This window comes from Rattus rattus, chromosome 1, assembly GCF_011064425.1.
Source record: "Rattus rattus isolate New Zealand chromosome 1, Rrattus_CSIRO_v1, whole genome shotgun sequence".
In the NCBI taxonomy this organism is placed as follows: domain Eukaryota; kingdom Metazoa; phylum Chordata; class Mammalia; order Rodentia; family Muridae; genus Rattus; species Rattus rattus.
Window position 1 is genome coordinate 238,245,305 of NC_046154.1, and position 26,373 is coordinate 238,271,677.

At 48.3% G+C, this 26,373-nt stretch overlaps 1 protein-coding gene across 3 annotated transcripts in view; it reads right to left on the bottom strand.

The window, feature by feature from the left end:
* Cyrib (CYFIP related Rac1 interactor B) overlaps positions 1 to 26,373 on the bottom strand; it is a 126,813-nt gene that overhangs the window by 87,262 nt on the left and 13,178 nt on the right. For all 3 annotated transcript variants that reach the window (XM_032916032.1, XM_032916001.1, XM_032916024.1), the window contains exon 2: positions 509 to 561. The gene's annotated coding sequence lies outside the window, so the exon portion shown is untranslated. The remainder of the gene's footprint in view (positions 1 to 508; positions 562 to 26,373) is intronic.

Below are 26,373 nucleotides of genomic sequence, written 5' to 3' on the forward strand. Positions count from 1 at the left end.
CAGCCAGGGGGCACTTGAGCTCCAGGAGAATGGTTTTCCCACAGGCGCCCTCAGAGGGTGGCAACACAAATTACACTGGTTGACAGCACTAGCTTGCAAGTCAGGTGTGAATACTGACTCTGCCTTCAATGACAGAGTGACCGAGCAAGGTCCTTCCTTCCCATGAACTTGAGCTTTGTAGAGCTGCTGTGAGAGCTGACCTGGGTAATGTCTACACACAGTCTATGTCCCAGAAATCTTAGCTGCTACCGTTACCTATGACAGGAAGTGTAGAAGTATCACCTCGCCTCCAAAATTAGTTATTTAAATTACTAATCTGACTCGACAGCCTTCAGATTCTCAGTGTTCATAGGCCGAAGGAGACGATGCATTATGTGCTGTCACTTCCATGGGGCGGGGACGCTTCTACTGAAGTGAAAGTCCCCTCTGTTGTTTCTTCCAAGTGAGAGTGAGCAGCACAGGGTCTAGAGCCAGGTGGCTAGGCTCCCACGCCAGCTCTGTTACTTACCAATGCGGCAGCCTTGAAAGGATTACCCAGATTCCGGGCCTCGGTGCCTTCTCCTGTAGGAAGAGTGACAGCAGTGATTAAAGGAGCTCCAGCATCACGATGAAAGCCACTAGTAAACCCTGGCCTTGACTGTTAATGCTTCCCTTTCACTACTAATAGCATGGTCTGAGAAGACAACTTGTAAGTGGACAGGTCATACCAAAGCATCCCGTCTCTTGGCATGGTACCATCAGAGGACTGTCATCTACAAAGACCATGCCCAAGAACTATGCAAGTGCTGGGCATGGTGCCCTGGATCAGAGACAGAGGCAGGAGGATTTCTTGTAAGTTCAGAGCCAATCTGGTCTCCATAGTGAGTTCCAGGAAAGCCATAATTTTGGGGTTTTGTTTTTGTTCATTTGGTTTTGGGCCCTGTCTTGAAAAAACTAAACAAGGAAAATAAAACAAACTTCTGCAATCAAGTTACAAAAATAAACATCACACAGATACGTCATGTTTGGACTGGAGAGATCGTTCAGTGGTTAAGAGTGCTTACTGCTCTTGCAGAGGACCGGGGTTCAGTTCCCATCACCCACATCAGGCAATTTACAAGCAACTATTACCCCAGTTCTAGGGGACCTGACACCCTTTTGGTCTCAACAGGTACCTGCACGTATCGGATACACAGAAACTCATGAAGGCACACTCCTTTAATCTCAGTACTCAAAAGGCAGAGGCAAGTGGATCTCTGTGAGCTCAAGGACAGCCAGGTCTACACAGTGAGTCCCAGACCATCAAGAACTAGAGTGAGACCCTGTCTCAGAAAGAAAAGCAAATGAAGTAAGACTCCTTAAACGTCACATTTTAAGTTAAGTTTACAATTTTGTATTGGGCTACATTCAAAACTACCCTTGCAGTATGTAGCCCATGGGTCAAGGTTAGACACACATAACTGTGGTGTTTCTCAAATACTTCTCTCACTCAGTGCTGAAAATAACCTAGTCATCAACAGGAGGAGGAGGAGGTGGGGAGAAGGGAGGTGGGGAGGGAAAAGGGGGGACAGGAGAGAAAAGATGGGGAGGAAAGGGAGGGATAGGAGAGATGGAGATGCGGAAGGAGGAGCTGACTCTGAGAAGTAATTTGCAGACAGTTGCATAGAAAGGGCAAAGCCCCAAACATCTGTAACTAAGGACCATTTAGGCTGGACTCCATAGACTCAGGAGAGTGTGGGGTGGGGCCATGCTGTCCTCTAAGATTCCAAGTTCTAAGAGAGAAGGTCCTAGAATTCTGGGTGGCTACAGAAGCCCTGGTTCCAGAAAAAAAAAATGTTCAGTTCAACTTGACTCAGAACTGATCTCAGTCATTCTGTCCCTGAACCATTTCCTGTTTGGGGTTTCTGTTCTGCACAGAGAAGACGAAAACATGCACAGTGCCCTCAGACTTCTCACTCTCGGAAATGAATCTCTTAGATCAGAAGCTTATAAATCAAAGAGAGTTTTCAGAAAACCAGGGTTCAACAACATCCCTCTTAACACGTGACCAGCATTCAGCTTGAAATGGAGGCAGAGGTGTCTAGACACACTCACTGCCAGATGGAGGTGAGCAGAATGAGTGCCCTTTTCTAGGATCAAATCTTCAGCTGCCTGGGAGTTTTCACTTAGCTTTTCATTGAGTTCTGAAAATAGCGGAAGCCACTTAACCCGCTTCATTTTACTCACAAAAGGTGTGGGGCCAGGCCTCATTGTCTCTGGAGACTACTGTCTGCTGCTGTCACCCTGTGTGCCAGCTCTGCTTCTGGTCACAGGGGCAAGTGCTTTCCCCCTGTTCTGGTTGTATGCTTTAACATTCTCTTTTAAACTCATCACAAATGGCTTAAAAAAAGAGAAGACTCAACTGAAAGACTGTCTAAGCCATGCTCACAGACATATCTTCCAATGTGTATGCACACACGTACATAAACCATATCACACACATATGGACACCATATACACACACCCTATACACCTCACAGTCTACAAGCATACCTGTATACCACACTACATGCACGCTGCACACATACAAGCACAATATCCACAAAACACATTACATGCCATACACATGTACACATTCATGTACACAAAACATACCACATACATGTACAAATGAAACATACACCACACAACTATAAACCACATATATACATATATGGAACACACCACACATACAATGAATATACATCATACATAGTTCACTTAAACATATACAACATAACCTATCATAATATGAAAGTATACATGCATACACATGTATACCATACATACACATACCACATACATGCATCATACTACATACATATATCACATATACAACTTATATACCCCATATATGTATATAAGACAGAAAATACACACTACAAATATGCCACACATGCATACATATACCCCACATGTACTCACCCATGTCATAGGTACATACATAATATACATACATATATACCATATGCAAATTACACATGTAGGTACATACTACACACATAGACACATAACTGTCACTTCTCCTATCCCTCTTGTTCTGACTCTTGGATAAGAATTTTTAGAACAGAATATGGGGAGAAGCTCTTTATTTGGGAAACTTTTTAAGGCCTTGCACAAAATCCTAGAAATGAGAAAAGACATGGGAACTCTCACTGCGTCTTGGCTTGCTTTGTTTCTAAAAACAGTAAGGAAGCTGACCACCGTATATCTTAGGAGCAAACCCCGGACACAGTGCCATGGCAGAAGGAGGGTGGTATCTGAAGACAGGTGACTGACAATCTCTCACTCCCAAGTTTCCTGCAAACAGAAACTGGGGTATACCACAGACTCACCACAGTTCCCAGAGTCACCTAACTTGGGCCAAGTCCCCTGCCCTCTTTGAGATCTAACAGACTTTGCTACAGTGAAGATACAGAAGGTCCCTAAGCACTCACGGTGCCAGAACTGTGGCTTCAGAGGCTACACACTGAAACTTACAGCCACCCAGGGCTCTCATATCAAGAGCAAGTCCAGTTAAAATGGCCAGAGGGTACAAGGACAGATGTGGGCAGGCAAGGGTATTCCATTAACTCAGCCCGATAAGTGTTGAGGACCTGAACAGAGCTTCCCCAAGGGGATTCTATCCACAATGACAGCTACAAGACAAGCCCCAGCTGTCCAGAGACAGGAGAGTATCTAAGCAGAGCCAACAGCCCATGTTGTTGGCTCTAGTCAGACTTGTTGCTAGGCCATTTGCAAGAGGGAGTCAATCAGAGGGCAGAGACTGGACATTAGGGGGTCACTTACCAGTGAAGCCCACCTAGCCCACATCAGGAACGGCCAGCCCTGGATCTCACTAGTCATCCAGTCTGGCTTACTTGGTAAACTGAGGCCTGAGACAGTGAAAGACCCTGTCTCAAAACACAAGGGGGTGGTGGTGTCAAGATGGCTGAACATGATGCGTGCTGCCAAATATGATTTCAGTTTGATCTCCAGGACTCACATGGTAGGAGAGAGAGAACTGACTCCCACAGACTGTCCTCTGACCGCCACATACGTGTCTCCACACACATATCAGAGCATAAATGATTATTTTTAAAAATCAAAGTGTGGGCACAAAGGCATTTGCTACACAAACCTAAAGAACACACATAAGGTAGGGGACCTGACTCAACAGAGTTATCCTATGATTTCCATTCTTGCACCAAGGTGCTTGTTGGTTCTGTCTGTCTGTCTGTCTCTCGTCTGCATGTCTGTCTGTCTCTGTCTCTCTGTCTCTCTGTTTTGCTCATAAGGAAGAGAGCCAATGAGAGGGTTCAGTGGGTTAAGATGCTTGCCACCAAGCCTGACAACCTGAGGTCCACCCACGGTGGAGGGAGAGAACTGACGTCTACAAATTATTCTCTGACCCCTACACACGTGCCACCCCACCACACACAGACACAGACAGCCTCTTAGCAGGCGAGTCACCTACAGGATGTCTCTGATCAACACAGCAGAGGAAAGTCAGACTATAAATTAACCCGGCAAATTCTGGAGCTGAGACATTTCAGGAAACGTTTTGCCAGGCTGTTTCGTTCCATAATTATCCCGACACTCCCCACACCCCACTCAATGGGAAACAGACAAAGGGAAGGAAAAAAAAAAGAAAACAGGTGTCGGGTGTATTCCACATGGCACCACAAACTCAGCTGCCGAACTTCACAACAGTTGCTTACTGCTGAGAAGTTTCGGGTGGAACTCTCTTCTGCGAGTGAAGTAACTTAGCTGGCTTGTCCAGAGTTTTGATGTGCTGCTGCTGGGTGCCAACCCTACGCAGGTAAATAGGATCCCAGAGGAGGAAGCCCCAGCAACCAGATGGCCCTGCAGCTCCCTAGGTGATCCCCATGAGCAGCTGGGCCTGAGAAACACCAGGCAGGCTAACTCATTAGCCCAGGGAAGCCCCTGGGAAATCTTATCTGCAAGTGAAGAACTCTTTGTAATTAAATAAAATAGCAGATGTAAAAGTACCCAGCAGTGCCTGTTACCCAGAAGACAATAAATGTTAATTAAACAGGCAAATATAATTCAAATAATTACCCCTCCCTCCCCCCCTCCGAGAATTCATCCTGGAACTTTATTGGCTTGTTTATCACTTGAGATTTTTTTTTTTCTGGTGACCATGATTCATTCTATTCCTGATAATAAAATTATAAACTTACACCCATAGTCCTGCTCCATTCCAAGAGCCCTGTCAAGGAGTCCTGGCAAACCCGGCAACCCTGGCTCACTTCTTTCAGCTGTAAAACTTTCCCCAGGATCAGGGCTAATAAATAGTAACTGTGCAATAAACATTCACGACTTAGAACGAAGCCTTCAGATTTATTTTCACTTGGAATTCACCATCGTTTTTCTAAATGAGGCTGAAACACGCTCCACAGGATTAAGAGGATGAAGTAATAAAGTAGCAAGAACGCACAATAAAAGAGCCTTTTAAAAGCCTAAAAGACACTCATGAAAGTTAGCTGCGTTCGAAATTTTGGGGGAAGAAAATCACTTTTTTTTTTTTTTTTTTTTTTTTTTTTTTTTCCTTTTCAGAGCTGGGGACCGAACCCAGGGCCTCTACCGAACAAGCGCTCTACCACTGAGCTAAATCCCCAACCCGGGAAGAAAATCTCAAAGCCATGGATGCACAGGCGTCCACTCGAGGGGTGTACACTTAACACAGAGTTGCTCTCAGTTACCTGGAAGCAACATCACAATTAACTACTGCCTCTCATTCTTCTCCTTGTAGCCTCTGGGAGCCTGAATGGCTTTTAGCCTTTGGGTTTGAGAAGTCTAGAAAAGTCTGTCCTGAATAAAAACAAAACATCAAACAAACAAAAAACAGAAGCGATTTCTGAGTCTGAAGGAGGTTTCACTATAAACAGAATGTCTCCATGTCTGGCTGCCCTGCTGGGTTGAATTCCTCCCACCCTATGTGCCAAGCAGAGGGGACCTTCCTACAGTCGTCTGAGCTAGGCATCACTTCCCTTCCCTGTGCCTCCTCTCCCACAAAATCGTCACTCCATGTCTTAAATTAACAAGACTCAAAAAACCCACCCAAACATTAGGGGTCGTATAAAATGATGTCACAATCTCTCTGTATGAAGGGAGTGGCCGACAGTGACTTCCGAGGATGAGGTGAGGTCATGGATGGCTACAGGGGTCTGGTGCCCAGGGAAGTTTACGCATTGGTTACAGTACCACACAGTGAATAGGCTCAAATGAGAATACCCACAGATAGGATGACAGTGGCAGCCTGAACACTCGTCCTCAAAGCCAGTGAAGAGAACAGTTGTAGACAGTGGTAACTTTTAAAGGTTGTCTCAGCTCTTGTCAAACACTTCACCCCTAATCTTGTTGCCATTTTCTATTAGCCCCTAGTAGCCATCCTGACACTTTTAATTAGATCAAAAGTGCCCTCAGGGCAGACATCTTGTTCGAGTAGTCACGGAAGTACTAATCTTAATTTTGATAATATCAGTATGTTATATAGCTAGACATGTTCTAACTCACATTTCATTTTCTATTCTGACCAGCTAAGCACTAAATTGCTAGTATGGCCTGCCTGAGGAGAAGCTCACACAAGGGATTCAAATTTGTCTTGGCTGCTTTGAAGTTCTGGATAGAAAAGCTGCAATCAAAGGCTAGGGAGATGGCTCAGCCAGAAAAGGGCTTGCCATGGAAGCATGAGGATTTGAGTTCGATCTCCACACTCACATTAAAAGCTGAGCATAGAAATGTGTACCTCCAGCTGGGGTGGATGGGAGAGAGGTGGACCTCAGAGGAATGCTGGTCAGACTGGCTCCAAGTTCAATGAAAGACGCTGTCTCAAAAGATAAGGTGGAGAGCTATTGAGAAAGACACTTCATATCACTTTCTATTCTTGTGCACACATGCCCACAAATGAACACACACACACACACACACACACACACACACACACAACACACACAATCTGAGGTCTCCCCACATTTGATATCCTCTGACTCTACTCTGTACTCTGAGGACATTTAGACAAGAGCCTCATCTGTAAGGCTAAAGAAAAAAAAAGGCCCCAGCATACATCTCTCAGACGGTGTTGGACACTAGACAGACCTTGTTCAAACACAAAACACAGCAACAGGATTCCTAAATGATCTTTTCCCCTTTCTTCCAAGCACTTAGAGAGTGCAATCGTGCATTCACACTTTTCCCTGAGTCAGGCATGGTGGTACATGGCCTCCTCTCATGTAGGAGGTAGAAGTTAAGGCAGGAAGAGCTCTGTGAGTTCGAGGCCAACTTGATCTACATAAGCAAGATCCAGGCCAGCTAGGACTACACAGTGAGACCCTGTTTCAAAACAAAATAAAATAAATACATCTCCCATAATTTCAAGATCACAGGCATATACAAGTGTTTCTAACGAGGCTTCAGCACAGTAACCAATCTGCCTTTAACCCTGGAAGACCAGTGGTCCTAAGAAGAGGACAGCAACTAAACTGCAGATACTTAACACACTGGCAAATGTTAAAAATATGCATTTGGGAGCCTTAACTCAACCATCTGTTTAACCTAATAATGTCAATAGTAACTGTACTTCAATGAGGTTTTGCTTTGTTTGTGGTACTGGGACTTGACCCCAGGGACCATGCATGCTATCCAAGTGTTCCACCAACATCCCTCAGATCTTATACAAGGTCTTATTTAAAAAAACAAACCAATTCAACCTTCCTTGGTTTAATGAACACCTAGAGGTGCGGAGGAGGCAGATAAAGATGGCAGTGTATTACACGTTGAATAGACACGGAGAACCCCAGAACCATCACAGTCCAACCCCAATCCTGTGAGATGAACTATGGTGGGGACAAGGGCAAATACCTAGCCAATGAACAAAGAGCGACAGTGTTTCTGAATTAGTGGAGAGCCACCTATCAGATGTCTTCTCAGTATAAAGACCGGATGCTTTTAAAAGTAAATCACTGCTAACCTGGAAAATCAAAAATGCGCCTTTGGGGACCTGGTTTAGAGATGAGGGGCTCTGAGGGTTAGGTCCAGCTGACGTGCTTCCTGGCTCAGCAGCTCTCACTTCCAAGCCCTTCCACCTGGTGAATCTCCCAGGTTTGGGGTCTCGATGCCCCCAGATGGGTGAACACCCAGGGTGTGGTCATGCACTGCACTGGGCCTAGAGCAGGCGGTGAGCACAGTCCTTCTTGTGCCTGGAGCTCTGAGGACAGACAGCAAGCAGTGGCCTCCACACGCACACCGTGCGTCGTGAAGCAAGAGACCAAGCTGTTACAGACTCTCCCAGCTTTGGCAAAGCAAGTCCAATCTGCCTGGCAGGTCACTTGTACAATGGATGGCAACTGGATCCCCCAGCCCGCTCAGGCCTTTCAGCATCTCTAAACACACTCCCACACACAGACCTGAGTCTGGCCCGACACACAGCTCCCGGGGTCAGCGGTACCCAGCAGCACTTGACCCTATGATGAAGACTGCCTTCAGCTGACCTGCCTGTGTGGTTACAGACACCGGAACACTGCCCAGGCAAAGAACAGAAACTTAAATTCCATCCCATGACACTCATGGTGTGTGCACATGAACATCCAGTCAGGGTACAGGGCAAGGAGCTCTGGAGTCAGGCACACCTGGGTCCAGCCTGGGATGGTGTAGATCCCGGCAGCACGCGCTGTCTCAAACAAACTTGTTCCTTCGCCTGCCATTCTTTTAAGTGCGCTGAACGATATTCAGAAACCAGCTGGTCCATGCAGGAACTTCTAAAAATAGGACTTCTCGACATGTAGCTGAACAAAATTCATGAAAAAAAAATGTCATACTACAAAAAGCTATCATTCGAGCATCAGTTGGATCAAAATTCCAAATCCCTTTTAAATGAGTCTCCACGGCCAGGGCTGACTTCTGGAGCTCACCACACCTTGTTTTTTTTTTGTTTTTTTTTTGTTTTTTTTTTAATCCCCGGCCTTCATCTTACTGCCACTGAGTTTCGTCAGAAAACACCTAGTCATCGTCACCATGTATATAATAAACATGACTCACCAAGATGGGGAACTTAAATATGGGCAATCTGTGCACACCAGGCACATACACACCGTAATGAAACCATAAACATACCCTATTGAATAAAACTGAGCAGGACTCCAGATGGGGCAGGGGCAGGGTTATCCAGAAGTGTGCTCCTCAGTGGGCCATGAGGCCTGGGGCTGGCAGGGGACCGTGCTTACTGAACAGGTCCATCGGCCTGCAGAGGGTGCTACCCTGACCCCACTCTGTGCCAGGCAGGGTAGTGGCCCTCAGGAGCAGCTGCATACTGGGAATCTCTCTTGGGCCAGCACTGAATACGGTGCCTTGGCAGAAATGGCTGGTGGGGCTCAGGAGAAAACAGCAGCTGGCCTGAATCACCCAGGGACCATTTATGAAACACTATACTGCAGACCTGGGGGATCAGGGATTCCTGGGGGACGGTGCCACACAGCCAGAGCCTCTCCCTCTGAATGCCAATGCCACAGCAGCCATTCAGCTCAGCAACCAAGCTGGGGAAGACCTCCAATGGAGAGAAGTACTACCTCTCTTTCCCAGTGACTTCAGGGACAATAGTCAGATGGCTGCCTTGGGGCAATCTGCTTCCCTCCCTCCCACCTCCCCAGGCCTCGGAAGCTTGTGCTGAGCTAGTAGGGAAAGTGCTTCTTTCCCACCAAGCCCTGAGCATCCAAGGTAGGCCCATGTCCTGCCACTTGGGAAATCGCAGTAAGTCAGTATTGTGATGCTACCCTTGCTTCTGTGAGAAGGAAGCCCGCTCCACTCCCCACAAAGCCACTGCTGTCCACTGACCTCTCTCCCAATACCTGTTTATCTCCCTTTTACAACAAGTCAGTATAGAAACCTCATTACACATTCCAGGAGTCTAATTTATTACGATCCACTCATGTTCAAAATGTCCTCAAGCACCACATGTAGAGGTTTTGACATAGATGCAGAACCCCACAACCCAGGGGTACCATTTAGTAACTGGGTTACACAGGGAAAGCTTCTTAACCTCTCTGGGCTCAGTTTCCCCTGCCATGAAATGGTGATGCAAATAAAGATTCGATAAAGACGATTAAGTGATGTCATTCAAAGGGATGGGGCTTAGACTGCAGCCAGTGGGAGCAAATACTAACTGCTGGTAAATACGACAAGGCCCATTCTCCTCAACCCCAAAGGACAACTAAAACCCCGGAGAGCATGGAATGCGATATACACCCGTTTCCTTTACATACAGACCCATGACAAAGTCTAATGTAGAAATCAGGCACAGCTAAGGACTGGGAATAATAAACTACTAGAAGTCATGTGAAGAGGATGCAGGGATGATGTGCATCCTGGGTAGGACGCAGGGGTGCTGAACACATCCATCACACTCCTCAGAACACCTTGTCACTTAAAACTCACAAACTGTTCGCTCCTCAAGTGCTCTGTTGCTATCTTCAGACACAGTAACTGAGGGGTGCCTCTCATCTGTGGCTAAGTGAACTGTACTCCTTGCCTGTTTTCTGTTCTGGAGTCTGGTCACACGAAGGCCTATTTTCTCCCTTGCCTTATCCTTCTTGCCGCCGCTAGCCCCATACCCCAGGCAAGTTGACCCTTGCCACTCTCCTAGCTTTTCTCTCGGGTGCCTGGTCCCTCCACTGGCACTGATGACCAACCATATGGCCAGAGGCACCTCATATCCCCCCAGTGTCCAGAACTAATGAGAAGAAACCATATTCATTCTCCATTCAAGACTTTCATAATGAATGTCAAATATTTGTTCACTGTCCAAAGCCCACAAAACTGAACTGGGCAGGGCAAAGGGTGGGGGAACCCACAAAATAAATGGATGCGAATAAAGCATGGCTGGCCAAAGTGATCCCAGTGTCATCTGGGAGGGGAGGACAGGAGATCCTGAACAAGGCAAATACCCACTTAGGGCTTGAGGAAGCAGCCCACTACCAGAGCAATCAGCTCCTGACATCCTCAAGGATCTCCCCAACCCACCAGACCTACAGAAGGTCCATTCTGCAGAGGGCCCTCGGAAGTCCTTGAGGGTTCATGGTGAGGTATAGCGAAGGGAAAAGCATTTTCTTCCCAGCCACGTGGTGCTTTCTAACTAGCAGGAAGCACTGCCCTCAGCTGCTCACCCACACTGGCCTGCTTCCAGACCAGCTGGGGAGGGAACACTGCCTGCGGAGCCCTCCCCACTTACCCACATGCCCTCACACTTCCCAGCATCCAGCAAGGAAAAGCCACAGGCTGGGGCAGCACTTTGGTTTCTCCCTATCTCGTTTCTTCTCTTTCTTCCTCCCCTCCCCTCCCCCTCCTCCCTCCCCTCCCTCCCTCTCTCAGCTGCCATGCAGCAGGTAGTGCACGCAGCATGGATGTGTAGACAAGAGAACTTGTCAGCCTTCCTGGTCGGCACTCCAGGGCACAAATGGGGGGACTGTCCGGAAGAGGGAAGAAGAGACTGCAGAGGCCTCAGGAACGGTGATAAGCGAGAGAAAGGAGAAAGAAAGGTTGGTTCAGTGTTCAGTGGGTGACAGGCTGCCGCTGCCACACATTCCCCACTTCCTGTCCTGGCCCCCAGTCAGGTCTGACACGAGTCTTGCCAGGAAGGTGGGGCCCTAAACATCCGTCTTTCATTAAGGACCTGACTCTTATCTTCTCCTCGGTGTCTCTTCTGTCACCTGTCTCATGATGTAAATCCTGCTGGGGCCGCTTACACCTGGACGTACGTGCTCAAGGCCCTGGAATGCAGCCTGAAAAACCATCATGGAGTACTCCTCTAGCTCAGCCCCGTAGCCCAGGCCCACAAACCAAACATTCTCCTAGCTCTGGGAGGTCCTTCTACCTCCAGGCATGACACCTGGAAGGAACCGGTTTTCAAGATTTTCATTTATGGAGCAAATCCTTTGAGGACAAAGGTGACCCACTCAGGTTCTACCTCTCTTTTTTCGGGTTGAAGCACTAGGTTCTCCCACGGCTCTCATTTTATAAGGGCCTTCTACACCCACTCTCTCCCTCCAAGTGCCTCAGGGCCACCAGAGCTTTCCAACACCTAGCTCACCCAAAGGTCCTCAGTTCAATAATCTTTGTTATGTAAACCAAAGCAAACAACAACAATGGTTTTTACTATTGCAACTGAAAGAAAAAAAAAAAACTGTCCACTGTTACAGTTGGGGCCCTTAAGAAAGAGCCTACGGTACAGTGCTTGGGAAAGTGGGCCCTGCACCCCTCCTGGGCAGCACAATAGAGCTGACCTGAGGTGAAAGGGGGGTATGTGCGCGCTGGAGAGCAGACCATGCCCCTCGGCGGCGGCTGAATTTGGTGATTGGCTGGAGTGGTCCTGGAGAACCTGCCCTGGTGATGCAGACATAGGAGAGCTTAGGCTGACGAACCAACTCAGCTACCTCTCAGGCCCAGACCCAGGGCTTTGAGGTGGTCCACCCCAATATCTACCCCATCTACAGGCATCTACCACATGCCTATCCTGCAGATCCAAAGCTGCGATCTCCATGATACAGGACAACAGGATATCTGAGAGGAGTGCATGCGGGACCCATATAGATATGGAGCGGAGGCCCAGGACCAGACCAGTGACTCGGTGCAATGTGTGTGACACATATGACACACTGCAGCTTCCAGGACAAGACTTTTTTATTTTATCTTATTTTATTTTGAGGGGAGGGTTGTAAGGGACAAGACATGAATGGGATTGGGTGCATGATGTGAAATTCATAGAGTCAATAAAAAAGTTCAAAAAAAAAAAAAAAAGAGCCAACGAATAAAACTCTTGACCCTGAGCAGTTAATCCAAAGACCCTCAGTAACGTGGCACAACTATCCCTGGGCTTCATGTATCCAAGTCCGGCTTCAAATTCTGTCATTGCTAAGGACACCCTTGTACTTCTGACCCCACCCCACCCTCGCCTCCATCTCTAGTGCGGTGTTGCCAGGTACTCACCAGGTTTACCCAGGTCAGTGAGACAGGACCCAGGGCTTTATGCAGCTAGGCAAGCATTCTACCGAGCCTTCCACATGCTCAGCCTCAAGCTTTCCCATTTACAGACGTCAAGGCTGAAATGCCAGGCAGTGACGTCACCTCCGACATCACATCCACAGACAGAGGCCCCAGTCTGTCTTTCCTTCTAACACCTAGAAATGACCGTATCTTCATTTCTATGTATTTAAACTCAAATAACAAACACCCATGTAGAACTGTAAGGCACACAGAAGTTCGCTATGTGTCTCCTCTCTGGAGGGCATCTCATGGCTCTGAAACATGGCGTCTGTTTACTGGAGATGACGGCAACCCTTCTTGTCTTGGGCCTCATGTGGTTTCACACTCTCTGCCTTATGGGCAAACGGCCCATCGTGGGCAGCTGTGGGGGTGTTTGGGAAAACTGTCTAGCATCTCCCAGACCCTGCAAGTTGCCACACTCTGGGTCACTATGTCTTCTTAGTATCTCACCAGTCAACCAAAGAGCAAGGTCGTGGAGGCTCTAGACACAGCAAGGAGTCTGACTATCCCCTGTTCCTTTACTCACTACACCTCACAGCAGGCGTGAAAAGACTGAGGACAACCCTGTGCACCATGGGGTAGCGACTTCCACACAACAGACGTGTCTCACCGACAGGATACAGACAAAAATGTGGGGAGACGCTTAACACACGCTCAATTAAAAGGAAGCCTAATAGCTGGGCATGGTGGCTCCCACTTGTAATCCCAGTATTTGGGAGACAAAAGCAGGAAGATTAGGATCTGAACCATCCTTAGCTAATAGCAAATTAGAAGACCAGCCTAGGCTGCCCGAGGCTCTATGTCAACAAAGACCACCCACTATCATTTAATGCACGTGAACGCTGGGTTGACAGCTCCAGTGCTGGTTGCCTGGTTACCTCGGGCTGAGGGAGAAGATGGGAGAGGAACTAAGCACAAACGGGCATAAATGGCAATGGGTTGAGGAGGTTGCTGTGAAATGGTATAATGGGTCTGTCGCATCAATCGTAAGGTGACAAAATGTCTTAGAGTGGGCAGGCTCTACTATGCGCCTCCCTAAAGCCGCTGTAGGCAATTATTGCAGATTATTGTTTCACAGAGCTGAACTCTAAGTGTCAACAGACCACAGTCTCTAGAGGCTGAGTACTGGGAGTAACCACCTCCTTGCCTTTTCTAGCTTCTGACAGAATACAACTCCTGGAGACATCCTCCCTGGCCTTTGGCTACATCTGCACACGTTCTCTGACCCTGACTCCTGGATATCTTCTTAGGACTCTCATGATTTCCGAGGTCCAGAGAATAATAGGACCAGATTCCCACCCAAACGCCCCTCACTCAAGTCACATCTGTGAAGCCCCAGTGGCCATGTAAATAACCAAACTCTCTGGTTTTGAGGATGAAGACAAGGACAATAGTTAGGCCACTATTCTGTCTAACATTCACCACAATAAAGCTGTCATAATACCAAAAGCAAAGCCACAGACAGAGTTCGGGTACAGCACATCTGAGTGGATCCCACCACCAAGAATGCCTACGGTGGAGCGGGGCTGCCCGGGGTAGGGGTCGGGGTGAGATATGAATGACCCAAGGATGACCTTCTAAGTCTAGGGAAGATTGGGGAAAGGGGGATGACTCTGGCCAGGAGGACCTGAGGAACTGCTGCTGTGTGGTCAGCTCAGAAGATGGGGGGAGAGGAAGGGCTTGGAGTCCATACTGATTTAAAATCCCCTCTCACACGCACATTCACATACAGTCAGTTCTAAAAACCAAGAGAAGTTTTAGGCTTACACAGATCTAAATCTCTCAGTGCTTTGAAATCCCATTTCATCTGTTACTTTAACCAACTCACACGAAGGGAATCCAGAGACATGGAATTTTTGCAAACACCCCACCAATTGGTAAGAACCACTCCATGCTTTCTCAGCAAGGACTTTCAGAAGACAGCAGGTCCTGGACCAGCTGCTTCATCAAGGCAGGAGGGAAAACACAAAACAAAAGCACAACTTACTCCCTGTCTTTGTGGCACCTTCTGGGGGCTGCTGCCTCTCCAAGCAGTTGGTTCTGTACGCTATACCCTATGAATGCCCAACACAAAGCAAGTGCCAAGGAGGAGACCCACCAATGCTTGTCCCAAGACTGTATGTATGTTCAAAAATTGGTCATGAACATTTCAAAAAGATAAATGGGGTTCTTTTTGTTTCTTTGTTTTAAAGATTAGGTCTCCTGGGCTAGAGAGATCACTCAGTGGTTAAGAGCACTGGCTGCTCTTGCAGAGGACCCAGGTTCAGTTCCCAGCACCCACTTGGCAGCTCATACCTGTCTGTAACTCCAGTCCCAGGGCTTCTGACACCTTCGCACAGACATACAAGCAAGCAAAACACCGATGAAGATAAAATAATAAAATAATGTCAGTAAACAAACAAACAAAAAGACAGGGTCTCACTGTGGTCCTAGCTGGCCTGAACTCGCGATATAGACCAGGGGGACTTTCTGAGTCTCTGCCTGCCTCTGCCTCCCCGGTGCTGGGATTAAAGGTGTGTGGGCACCATGCCTACTTATATACATACACTACATGTAGTACATAGAGATGTGCATACATACATGAGCAGATATAGTGCTGGGATACGGTGGTACATACCTTCATTCTCAGCATTCTGGGGGAAGAGGCAGGTGGAGCTCTGTGAGCTTGGGGCCAACCTGGTCTACACGGTAAGTCTGGACAGCCAGGACTATGTAGAGAGGCCCTATAACAACAAGCTAGGGAAGTGCCTAAGCTTAGCCCAGTGTCCACCTCCATAAATAGCTGTCACTCAGGAGATGGTAGAGGATGGATAATCAAGATCTCTCTCAGCAACATAGGGAGTTCAAAGCCAGCCAGGCATACATGAGATTAAAAGATCTGACCTGCAAGGAGGCCTATGAGAAGTAGAAGGAGGAAATGGAGACGGAAGCAGAACGAGGTGCACACAATGCCAGGCAGAGGCTGATGGGCTGACCCAGAAGGAAAGGGGTGGGGAGTGGGGTGGCTACAGACTGTAAGGAAGAGAGAAGCAATGGGCACCATGGAAGGCAGGCTGGGCTGCAGGATCCTGGAGTCTGCCTGGTGTTTTAGTGATAACAGGGAGCTACTGAGGGTTTTAGGTCCAGGGAAAGCAAGAGCTGACTGGTCCTTTGAAAAGATCTGATGAGAGACAGGAGAGACAGCTCAGTGGTTAGAGGACTGGCTGCTCTTCACAGTGCTCTGGGTTCAATTCCCAGAACCTATATGGAGGCTCACAACCATGTATAGCTCCAGTTCCAGGGGATCTGACGTCCTCTTCTGGCCTCTGACGGCACCAGGAATGCATATGGTGCATTCCTATATAGTGAATACACGCAGGCAGAACATACACAGGAAGTAAAGGGCATGGGGTATGAAGGCGCATGCCTTTGATCCTACCTGGGAGGCAGAGGCAGGCAGATTTCTGAGGTCAAGGCTAATCTCTCCTAAATAGTAAGTCCAGGACAGTAAGGATTACAGTGTGAAATCCTGTGTCCAAAATAAACAGAACCAATCACAAACAAAAGATCTGATGGGATCTGAAGAACAAGCTAACTGTAGGAAATGCCCCTCGGGTGTCTGAATTAGCTCCACCTTCCCATCCCCTTGTGTGTAGAAGCAGAAAGCCACCAAGACTGGGTGTCATTCACTCATCCGTCAAAGCTACGTCATGAGAGCAATATGCAATTTCTCACCCATGGTGTGAGAAATGCAGGCGACAGAGACACCAGGCCTGGCCTCCTAAAGCAGGAAATCCCCATGTCCCCGGCCAGCTCAGCCCAGACAAAAAGTATGGAGTCCCAGCATCCCCTGCAAAGGAGGCAGCGCCCTGGAGCCCCGAGTGGCCCCCTAGCCAGCCCCACATCCACCTCTCTTTAGCACTGTTTATATCTTCTCTCCAAACAAATTCAAGGCAGTTTATAGGAAGGCACTCCTGAGCAGTATAAATGAAGAAGGAGGCGTCAGCGAGGCAAAGGGGAAGAAAGCAGATGAAACCTGAGAGCCGCCAACCGCTGCTGTGACCCAGTCCCAACGAGGCCCTGAGCTTCCTGAAAGCCAAAGTGAAAAGAGATGAGAGGTGAGAAGAAAGAGCAAGTTCTCCTCCATGACCTGGGCATCCCCTGGCGGTCATGAAGGATGGAACTGGATCTGCTCTGGGTGGGCAGTGCTCACGCATACGGACGGATAGGCCCCTCGGTCGCTCCACCCACTGAGAACACAGGATCTTTCTTGCCCAGGTGCCTGCACCTGGCTCCAGTACTGAGCAGCACAAAGACATCAGTGTTGAGTCGTGGGTGTCCCTTCTTCACACCAGTAGTGGGCCATAGCTCCGCTGACTGCAGGCCCCCACTGTAGTTCAAGTGAATGAACTTCCAAGTGTGACTTTGCTGTCTTACTACAGGCCACAGGGCGTGGGTGCCTCCCTCTAACCCAGCGTTCACATCACTGCAGAGGTAGTATTTTTCTAGAATTTGTGAACCTGACGACATCACTGTTCCGTGCTCTCTGGAGCCATCTTGTCCCACCCCCTCCCGCCCGCAGGTGCCACATGCAGGATCTCGAGAGACTGGAGTTATCTCCCTTAGCCTCTGCCCCTGACAAGCTATTTGGTCCTGATCTGCTGACGAGTAGTTTAAGGAAGAGAGAACCCAGGCCAGAGTCAGTCATCATGAAGTATTCTCACTCACCAGGCTCAGGTGTACAATTGACCTAAGCCAGTCCAAGGAGAATGAGGAAAAGAAACAGATCTGAAGCCTGGAACTGCTGTGGCCATTTTATGACTCTGAGGTAGGCAGCCTGAAGATGAAGCTCACACAAGAGGTGATTGCTGAGAAAACATCAGAGAAGTGGACCAGACTCACATCAAACCAACTGAAGCCTCTCGTACCTAGCCACGTCTATGGATTACGCTCCGTGCCTAGCCTGAGTTCTAGCAGACGCACATACTGTCAAAGGAATAAAAGCCACTCGGCAAGGGTGTGAGGGTGAGCAAGGGTCAGTCAAAGCTCACAGACCAAATCAGAGCCAGCATCTGAGAAGGAGCCACAACCACTCCAGTGCACACTGACTACGGACACTAGGGCACCACACGGGCAGTGTCGGCACCACAGAGACCAGTGTCCAGCAGAGCCCCAAACAGTCCGTCTTTACTGAGAGAGGAGTCTACAGCCGCTGACGCAGCTTCTGCCTTCCCTTTCTGACTCTGCCGCTCCCTCTCTGGTTCACAAGCTTCCTGCATGAAGAACCTTGTTATTCATCCGCCTGCCCACCACCGGCTCAGGAGACAGACCCTGTCTAGGCCAGCAGTCCTGAGAGCAACCCTATCACCCCAAATACGCTCCACTCTGGCCCCACATGCTTGCCTGCCCTAACAATAACACAATGGCAGACAGCAGAAACCAACCAGGACCACTGTATGGACAGCCCTGGATGTGAGTTTGCTGTGTAGACAATGAGAAATCCCCCAAACCCAGAGGCCAGCGGGAGAAACACACTTGAAAACTGAGCAAGAGAGAGCAGAGGAGAGCGTGGCTTCAGCCCAGGCCACCATGTATCCACCTACAACAGAACCACCTCTGTGGGCTCGTGCCAAGATCACCCTCAGGTGGTCCTGCTTTAGGGCCTCATAGCCTAGAGTCTGCTGGGGAAAATGTGTTCTGGTCTACCTCAGCTGCCTGCTGGGAAGCAGCAAGACTCACACATAGACACTCTATGCCCCTAAATATAGAACACATCCAAGAGACACCCCAAACTTAAAGTTGATAGACACAGACCCATGAGCCCCAAGTCACTGCTGACAGGGAAGGGAGTAAGAGAAAAGCCTCTGTGTGTCTACACCACCCAAAGCCCAGTGTTGACAGAGGAAGTATTTCTCCATCACTCACCACAGAGACCAAGCATGAAGCAGAATTTGAAGTACTGGCTATTTCAAAACACCTCCAGTGGTATGGAAAGATCACTTCCAGAAAGAGCCTCTCCCCTGACCTCCAGGGCAGCTACTTTCTGGAGAACTTAACTGCCGTTACCTACATACAGTTCACGTAGCCATTCTTCCTTTCCTTCATTCTGAAAATGATGCAGGAGTATTGGGCTGCCATGCTGGAGACTAGGGTTTCACAGAACTGGGCGCCATGCCCAACCTCCAGCCTCTTAGTGGTGGCAGAAGGACTAAAAGGAGGTTTCCTTTGCAGGGATGCTGATTGCAATGGAGGGTTTGAGGTCCTTACCCCACTTCTCTGCCCTCACATCCCAGTGAGTTACCACCTACTCAGTCAGCAGCCCTAGAACCATGGTCCCGAGGACAAGGCTACGTGGCTATACAGAAGACCCTCATAGGAAAGGTTGATGACTGGGTAGGCTATAAATGGCAAGTCCTGGACAGTCTGTGTGCCAAAGATTGGGGTTAGGGGGTCATGAGGTAGAGGGTGTCCCAAAGCCCAGTGTACTGGAGGCTCTGGGACAGCATTTGTTAGGTGCTTCCACAGCTCTCATAGCCACACTGCTAAGGCACCACATCTTCCTGTTTATAAAATACCTTTGCCTCCATCTCTGATGCACTTTGCTAAGACTGTGTAAAGCTGGGAATACATGACACAGCCCTGATGCCACTGACACCATTTGTTTGAAGTCCTCCTTAATAGGTCTTCCCCTTTACCCTAGACCTAGTGCCTCCAGTCCTCCCAAGGCTGGAAGACCCCTACCACTGCACTCCAGTTTTCCACTGAAGCATCCTGATTTGAGGAGATCACTCACTCACCTGGACCAGACACTGCTGTAATCCCAGGCCCTCATGCAGTAACATGGGAGATCATGAGAAACAGAAACCCAGCCGGAAAGGACAGGAAGACTCTGAAGGTATAGCCCTTGTATGCTTGTTCCCTCCCTCCCTGAGTTTACAGAACAGGAAATGTGTCTCAGCTTAGACTTGCCCAAGATGGTTTTGTTAGCAAAATGGCTGAGGTGCTAATATCAGACTCCAGACCAACTCTCCTTCCAGCCAGCACTGAGGGTCCCTTCCCCCAGGGATCAAAGCCGTCCACCTCCTGTGATCAATTTACTGTTGGGGACAAAATGCATCCGTAACCCTCCCCTGAGTACTTTTTAATGATGTTCTGCAAATTAAAAAAAAATGGTGCTGGGATCAGTGGCATGTGTGTGTCCTAGCATTGGGAAGCTGAGGCAGAAGGATCATGAGTTTGACCCTGGAACCCACATGATAGAGAGAGCCAACTCCCATGGGCTGTTCTCCCACCTCCACAGGCATGAGCATGCACACACGACACACTCATACATGCCATGAAATGTTTTAAGATTTATTACCTGTGTAGGGGAGATGAAGGGGAAGGGGTCAGAGTGATTGACAGGCAGTATACGTCTGTATGGTAAATCGGGCCCCTGAGATGCCCAGCAGGTAAAGGCACTTGTACAATCCTGGCACTCAAGTTCCATCCCAGATCCAAGGTGCTGGAAGGTAGAAGGAAAGAACTGACTCCAAAAAAAATTGTTCTGTCTTTCATGTACATTATATGGCATGTGTCATATATATACACATATGTGTATATATGTATATATATGTATTATACATATACATACACACATACATATACTATAGTAAAAGAAAAAAAAAACTTAGCTTGCTGGAAGGTGGTGCACACCTTTGATCACAGCACTCAAGAAGCAGAGGCAGGCAGATCTCTGAGATGGAGGCCAGTCTGGTCTACAGAATGAGTTCCAGGACATCCAGGGCTACTCAGAGAAACCCTGTTTTTAAAAAAAAAAATAGGGGTTGGGGATTTAGCTCAGTGGTAGAGCGCTTGCCTAGCAAGCGCAAGGCCCTGGGTTCGGTCCCCAGCTCCGAAAAAAAGAAAAAAAGAAAAAATAATAATAAATAAACTTTTAAAAATTAATACTGAACAAATGGACAGAGCCCGGAACCTGCCAAGTGAATTAATTACTCAAGATGTGGCTTCAGCTGACACAGGCACACAGCCTGTGGAGAAGGCAGAGGGCACATCCTTCGGTCCGCCAGAATTCCCACAGCGGGGCGGGGCTCTCGTCTCCCCTGCTGTCAAGAGTCACCCAAGAAGAGAAACAGTGCCAACTTTCCTTTTGGCTGCTGCAGCTTCCTAATTAAAGTTTGGGATGTGTGTTTATTCAGGGTCGATAAACACAGACCCACAAAAAAAAAAAGTGTTTAAGAGAAAGCAGATGAAATGTAGGGCAGAACTAGCTAATAAAATCAGGAGATGCTGTGAATTTTCAATCCTGACAGCATAACTTGCAAGAGGCTGAGGCCCAGGAGTGAACTCGGTGCCGTGTTGCCAGGGTAAATGCAAACCATCACTTCCTGCAAATTAATTGCTCCCTGGCAGGAGATGTGTACAAAGTTTCTCTGTTCTGGGCCAGGAGGAGGATGCAGCCAATGTGGCTTCCTTCTGCCGGCCTGCCACCAGGTGGTCCCCTGGCATGCCAAGACAGCATTTCAAACTCCTATAGAGCTGCCTACAGAGGAAGAACTCATGTTAGGACCCCCAGAGATGAAGCCACGAAAGAGTCCAAAAGCTGAGGCCACCTTATATCTAGGGACCTCAGCTCCTGACAGGACCTTGTCCTAGGTAACAGCGAGGGTCCTTCACAGAGACTGCCTCCCACAACATAGGTTGTTCTTCTTCATTCCACTCTGGGGCAGCATGGAGCACTACTCTTCTGAAACATGTGGCTGTGGCCTAGATTGCAATGAATGGCCAAGAAGTCCAGGAGCCAGGAGGCTGAAGGATTCCCCAAGGACAGGGATGGCTTCCCAGACATCAAAGGGAGCTTCAGAGGGGTGGCGCCCAGGGCCGGCCTTAATGAAACCATAATGAACAAGTTTCCACAAATAAAGACAACAATGAGAGGGCAAGCACAAGGCCCAGAAAACAATCAATGCCTTTGATTAAGCACTGATGAAATTCCCCATCACCGCTTTCATCCCGCTCCCGAGGGCTTTCCTTGGCTCTGTGATGTATTCAGAGCAAACCATCTTGAATATACATTACTCCCCAAGCCACTGAACACAGGGTTTGGCTCTGCTGATGCCTCCCAGCCCCAGGCCAGGCAGCAGTGTCCCAGATGGCCTCTCACGCCAGACAATAGCCACCCCAAGATGCTCAGCGAGCCATGTTGCCTCGTTTCTATGCAAGCCCATTTTTCTCAGCCTGCCCACCACCAGCCCAGCTCTGCTGGGGCCCCCAAACACTTCAAGGGACTTTCTGGCAATTGTCTGGGATTTAATTCTATAGTGAAGTAGCTCCCTGTTCATCAAAGCCTCTCTGGCTTCCAGTCAAGGAACTACGGAAGGACTGCTACTATGTCTCTGACAAGATCCACCTGTAACTCATCAAATGCCATCTATGGTCACACCGGCTGTTCTCTATGAACTGCAGTTCCCAGCACGGACCTTCAAAGTCAGTCCCTTTCTTTATGATCTCCTCCCCAATCCTCCAGGTAGTTTGGTTCCACTGTTCCTGAGTGACTTTGGCAAGCCCTGAGCACGGCTAGAAGTACACAGGGAGGTTCATCTGTGTCTGGCTACATATATACCCTTCATGGGCAGTTTCCAGATGAGTACCTGTTCACAGCTCTATTTTAATTTTTTTTTTTTTTTTTACTGTAAAATATCTAAGACATACAAAAACCATGTGTAGGGGTTGGGGATTTAGCTCAGTGGTAGAGCGCTTGCCTAGCAGGCGCAAGGCCGTGGGTTTGGTCCCCAGCTCCGAAAAAAAAGGAAAAAAAAAAAAAACCATGTGTAAAAATATCATCTCTTACATCCACCGCCAACTTAAGTTAAAAAAAAAAAAAACAAAAAACAAAAACAACAAAGGATAGTTCCCAGGTAGCCAAGTCAGAGCCCTCTCTCTCTCCCCACCCACCTCTCTCTTCTCTACCCTCCACATACCCTCCGTCTACCATGTCCCTGCACTTCTTGATGTTTTAGTTGTGCACACGTTTGGGATGAAGCTCGGTTGGCAGAGTGCTTGCACAAATCCCCAGGTCCAATCCTTAACACCCTACAAAACATGAATGCTAGTTACTTATTCAAGGATGAGTATGGTCCTATGATGAATGGCTCACGATAGCTGGCTCGCTCTTTTCTGTGCTGTCCAGGACCCAAGCCTAGAGGATGATGCTGCCTACATTCAGGGTAGGGCTTCCCACTTCAATTAACCTAACCAAGATAATCTCTTAGACAAAGCTTGTTTCCTAGGTGATGTCAATTTCTGTCGAGTTTATAGTCAACTCAAACATTACAGCAGGTATAGTAGCACATCTGTTGTCTCAGAGAATCAGAAGTTCGAGGCTACCCTTAGTTACATAGTGAATTTATAAAGCCAACCTGGACTACATAGGATCTGAGGAGGATGACAATGACGACAAAGACTGCAAAGGTCATTGCTTTGTTATAAATTACTCACCATTTTAGCAGTTTATATGTGTCCACAGCAATATGTCCCCGAGTCTGGGACCATCTGAGGTTAGCATCTGTCTCCTCTGCTTAATAACTGTTATCCTTGCTGCTAACCCAAGCTTGGGCATAGCTTCATACTTGATTATAAAAAGGAAAAAAAAAGGACATGGAGTGCAGGCTCGTCTCCACAGTATGGGTTTGCCCCACCCATGACCCCAGGCCATATATCACTCCTAAGATCTAAGAAAGGAGAAGGGAACATGGGGACTTCCACCATAATATCTACTTCCTTCTGAATATCTCACACTATCCTAGAAGCCTGAGAATTTCTAGGTCCCAAGTACAACACCACTCAGAATCTACCTCAAGGACCAGCACTTAGAGAACTTAGAGTTCCTTCTGCATGGGGGTTATGGATGGGGAGGAGGACAAGGGCCGTCAGGACCAGCTATCAGAAGGCAGAAGAGTCCTCATTCAGCAAGGAGACACGTCTACTTCTGAGGCATCCCACCTTGACTTTCAGTTCCCTGAACAACACAGCTCAGCTCCATGTGGCTTCTAAGATCTTAGGAGGAAACCTAGTGTCACACAAAGGAGAAAATGCTCAAACAGGCAAGGGACAGGGAGGAGTTAGGAGAGGGTCGACAGCCACCTCGTGAACAGGCTAATTTTGAGTACCAGGCATTCCACAGGACTTCAGAGTAAAGAGGAAAATATTCCTATCTCCTTAAAATGTTCTTCCCACTAAACTGTGGCTTTGCCATTACCCTTCAAATCTCCCTCCACCCCTGCCTGTAATTCACATGGGGACCTTGACAAGAGCCAGGCCTAAGGAAATACGTCCCCACTCTGGCACAGACCAGCCATGCAGCGTCCAACAAATCTTTCAACCTGACTTTCAATTTTCTAAAATGCTTCCTCAAGTACTCGTGAACCGTGGCCCCCTGGAAGCCTGACCTCAGTGGTGTTTACTAGAGTGGCGCCAAAACACAGGCACACACTGCGGATATGAGCTGCTCTGTGATGCTTGCTTCTAAGCCCCTTTTGGACTCTTGGCTTCCTTCTTTCTGTTTTTAAGATCGGGGACTTAGTGCTTGGTCACCACCGAGAACACAGGCCAAGAAGCTCATTTTCAATTCAGCGCTGACAACACTCGGCTCAACTCAAACCTGGCACACCGCTTTCTTCAGGCACGTCTATTCATAGATGCCTGTTCCTAGAGCGAACTCTCAATTATTCACACTACAGAGGACTCATCCCATGTGTGAGACCCATGTGGCACTGAGGACACTGGAAGAAGGACCAGAAAGACTCCCCTGTGACAGACACAGCAGCCACACCCTATGGTGGGCAACATAACAGCACCCTTGCATATAGTTGGAGGCGGGCGGGGACAGTAATTAAGGGCCTCCTGTGAGGAACACACACTCCACCTCATCCCCGTCAAGAAACAACATTCAGAACCAATAACCCAGCCAACGATAGTGCGATAGTGCGTGTGGCACAGGCAGAGCTGAGGCTCGGATGTGCCCAGCACCCTCAGAGATGGACAGACTCAGTCATTAAGCCCATCTTGGTGCTGCCTTGGCTTCCAAGGCTCCCCATGACCAAGCCACGTTGCAAATGCTTCCCAGCAGATGGGCAGCCAGCAGGGGTTTGCTGAGCTCATGGAATTCTCCAGTTTGGGTAGGGATGCAGTGAGCTGCTGAGTGCTGCTCTACTCTCCACTGCCTGAGTTTTCCTTCCACCTTCCACCTTCTTCCTTGAAGAGAGGGGAGCTTGCCTGACTCAGCTCAGACATGGCAAGCATTTCACCATTCGTTTCAGCACAGCCAGGGTCATCTCACTTCCTCTCAAAGGTGCTGAGGACAGGGAGCACAAGGTCAGGAGAGACCAGCAAACAGTGAGTATAACTACTACTCTTCTTCTAGATGTGACAAAACACCTGGGAAAAGCAATTTAAGGAAGGCAGTGGGGGTGGGGATGGGGACGGGGGTGGGGATGGGGGTAGGGGGTGTTCTGCCTCACAGCAGACAGCTCCCAGAGTCATGAATGGATGTCAATACTGGTGCTATCTCAGCCCATAGCACAGTGCCATCCACATTCAGAAGAGGTCTTCCCTCTTCTGTGGAGGTGACTTCAAGGACATGCCCAGAGACCTGTTTCCTAGGCCATTTCAAGTGTAATCAAGTTGACAATACTAACCACCCAAGGGCAAAACAGGGGTTTTTCTGGATATGGGATAACTCAATACCTCCTCAGGGTCCTAACACAGGAGCTCTACCACAAAAACACATACACGTGAAAACAATAAGTCTATGGGTAGCTCGGTGTAGAGCACTCACCATGAGCACGGCACTTACCGTGAGCATGGATGGCCCTATCTATTCTACAGGGAAAACGACGACAACAACAACAACAACAACGTGTGTGTGGTGTCCTACTCTGTGACCCCAGCACTGAGGAGACTAAGGATGGAATTCAAGGTCAGCTGCACGGTGAATTCCAGGCCAGCCTGGAAGACATAGTGAAACTCAAAATGAATAGAAAGAAAGAGGAAATAAAGGAGGAAGGAGGGCCGATCTCAGAGGAGGCTGAGATAGATATCTAAAAGGCACTAATTTGAACTGTCCAACCAAAGCAGAAACAGAATGTGCACACTTGTTCACCATGTGTGTACACTTGTTCACCAGACATAAATTAGGCACCCAGAACCTTGGCTGCTCTGCTCCATTCCTTTAAATAAAAAGGTCCCACCCAACAAACACAAGGCCCCGCAGACAACTTCAATACTGGAAAACGGAAATTTAAAATGTCTGAGGCATTTTTAAATCCGATTATTCCCTCTGAGACACAGGCAGAGATGACAAGT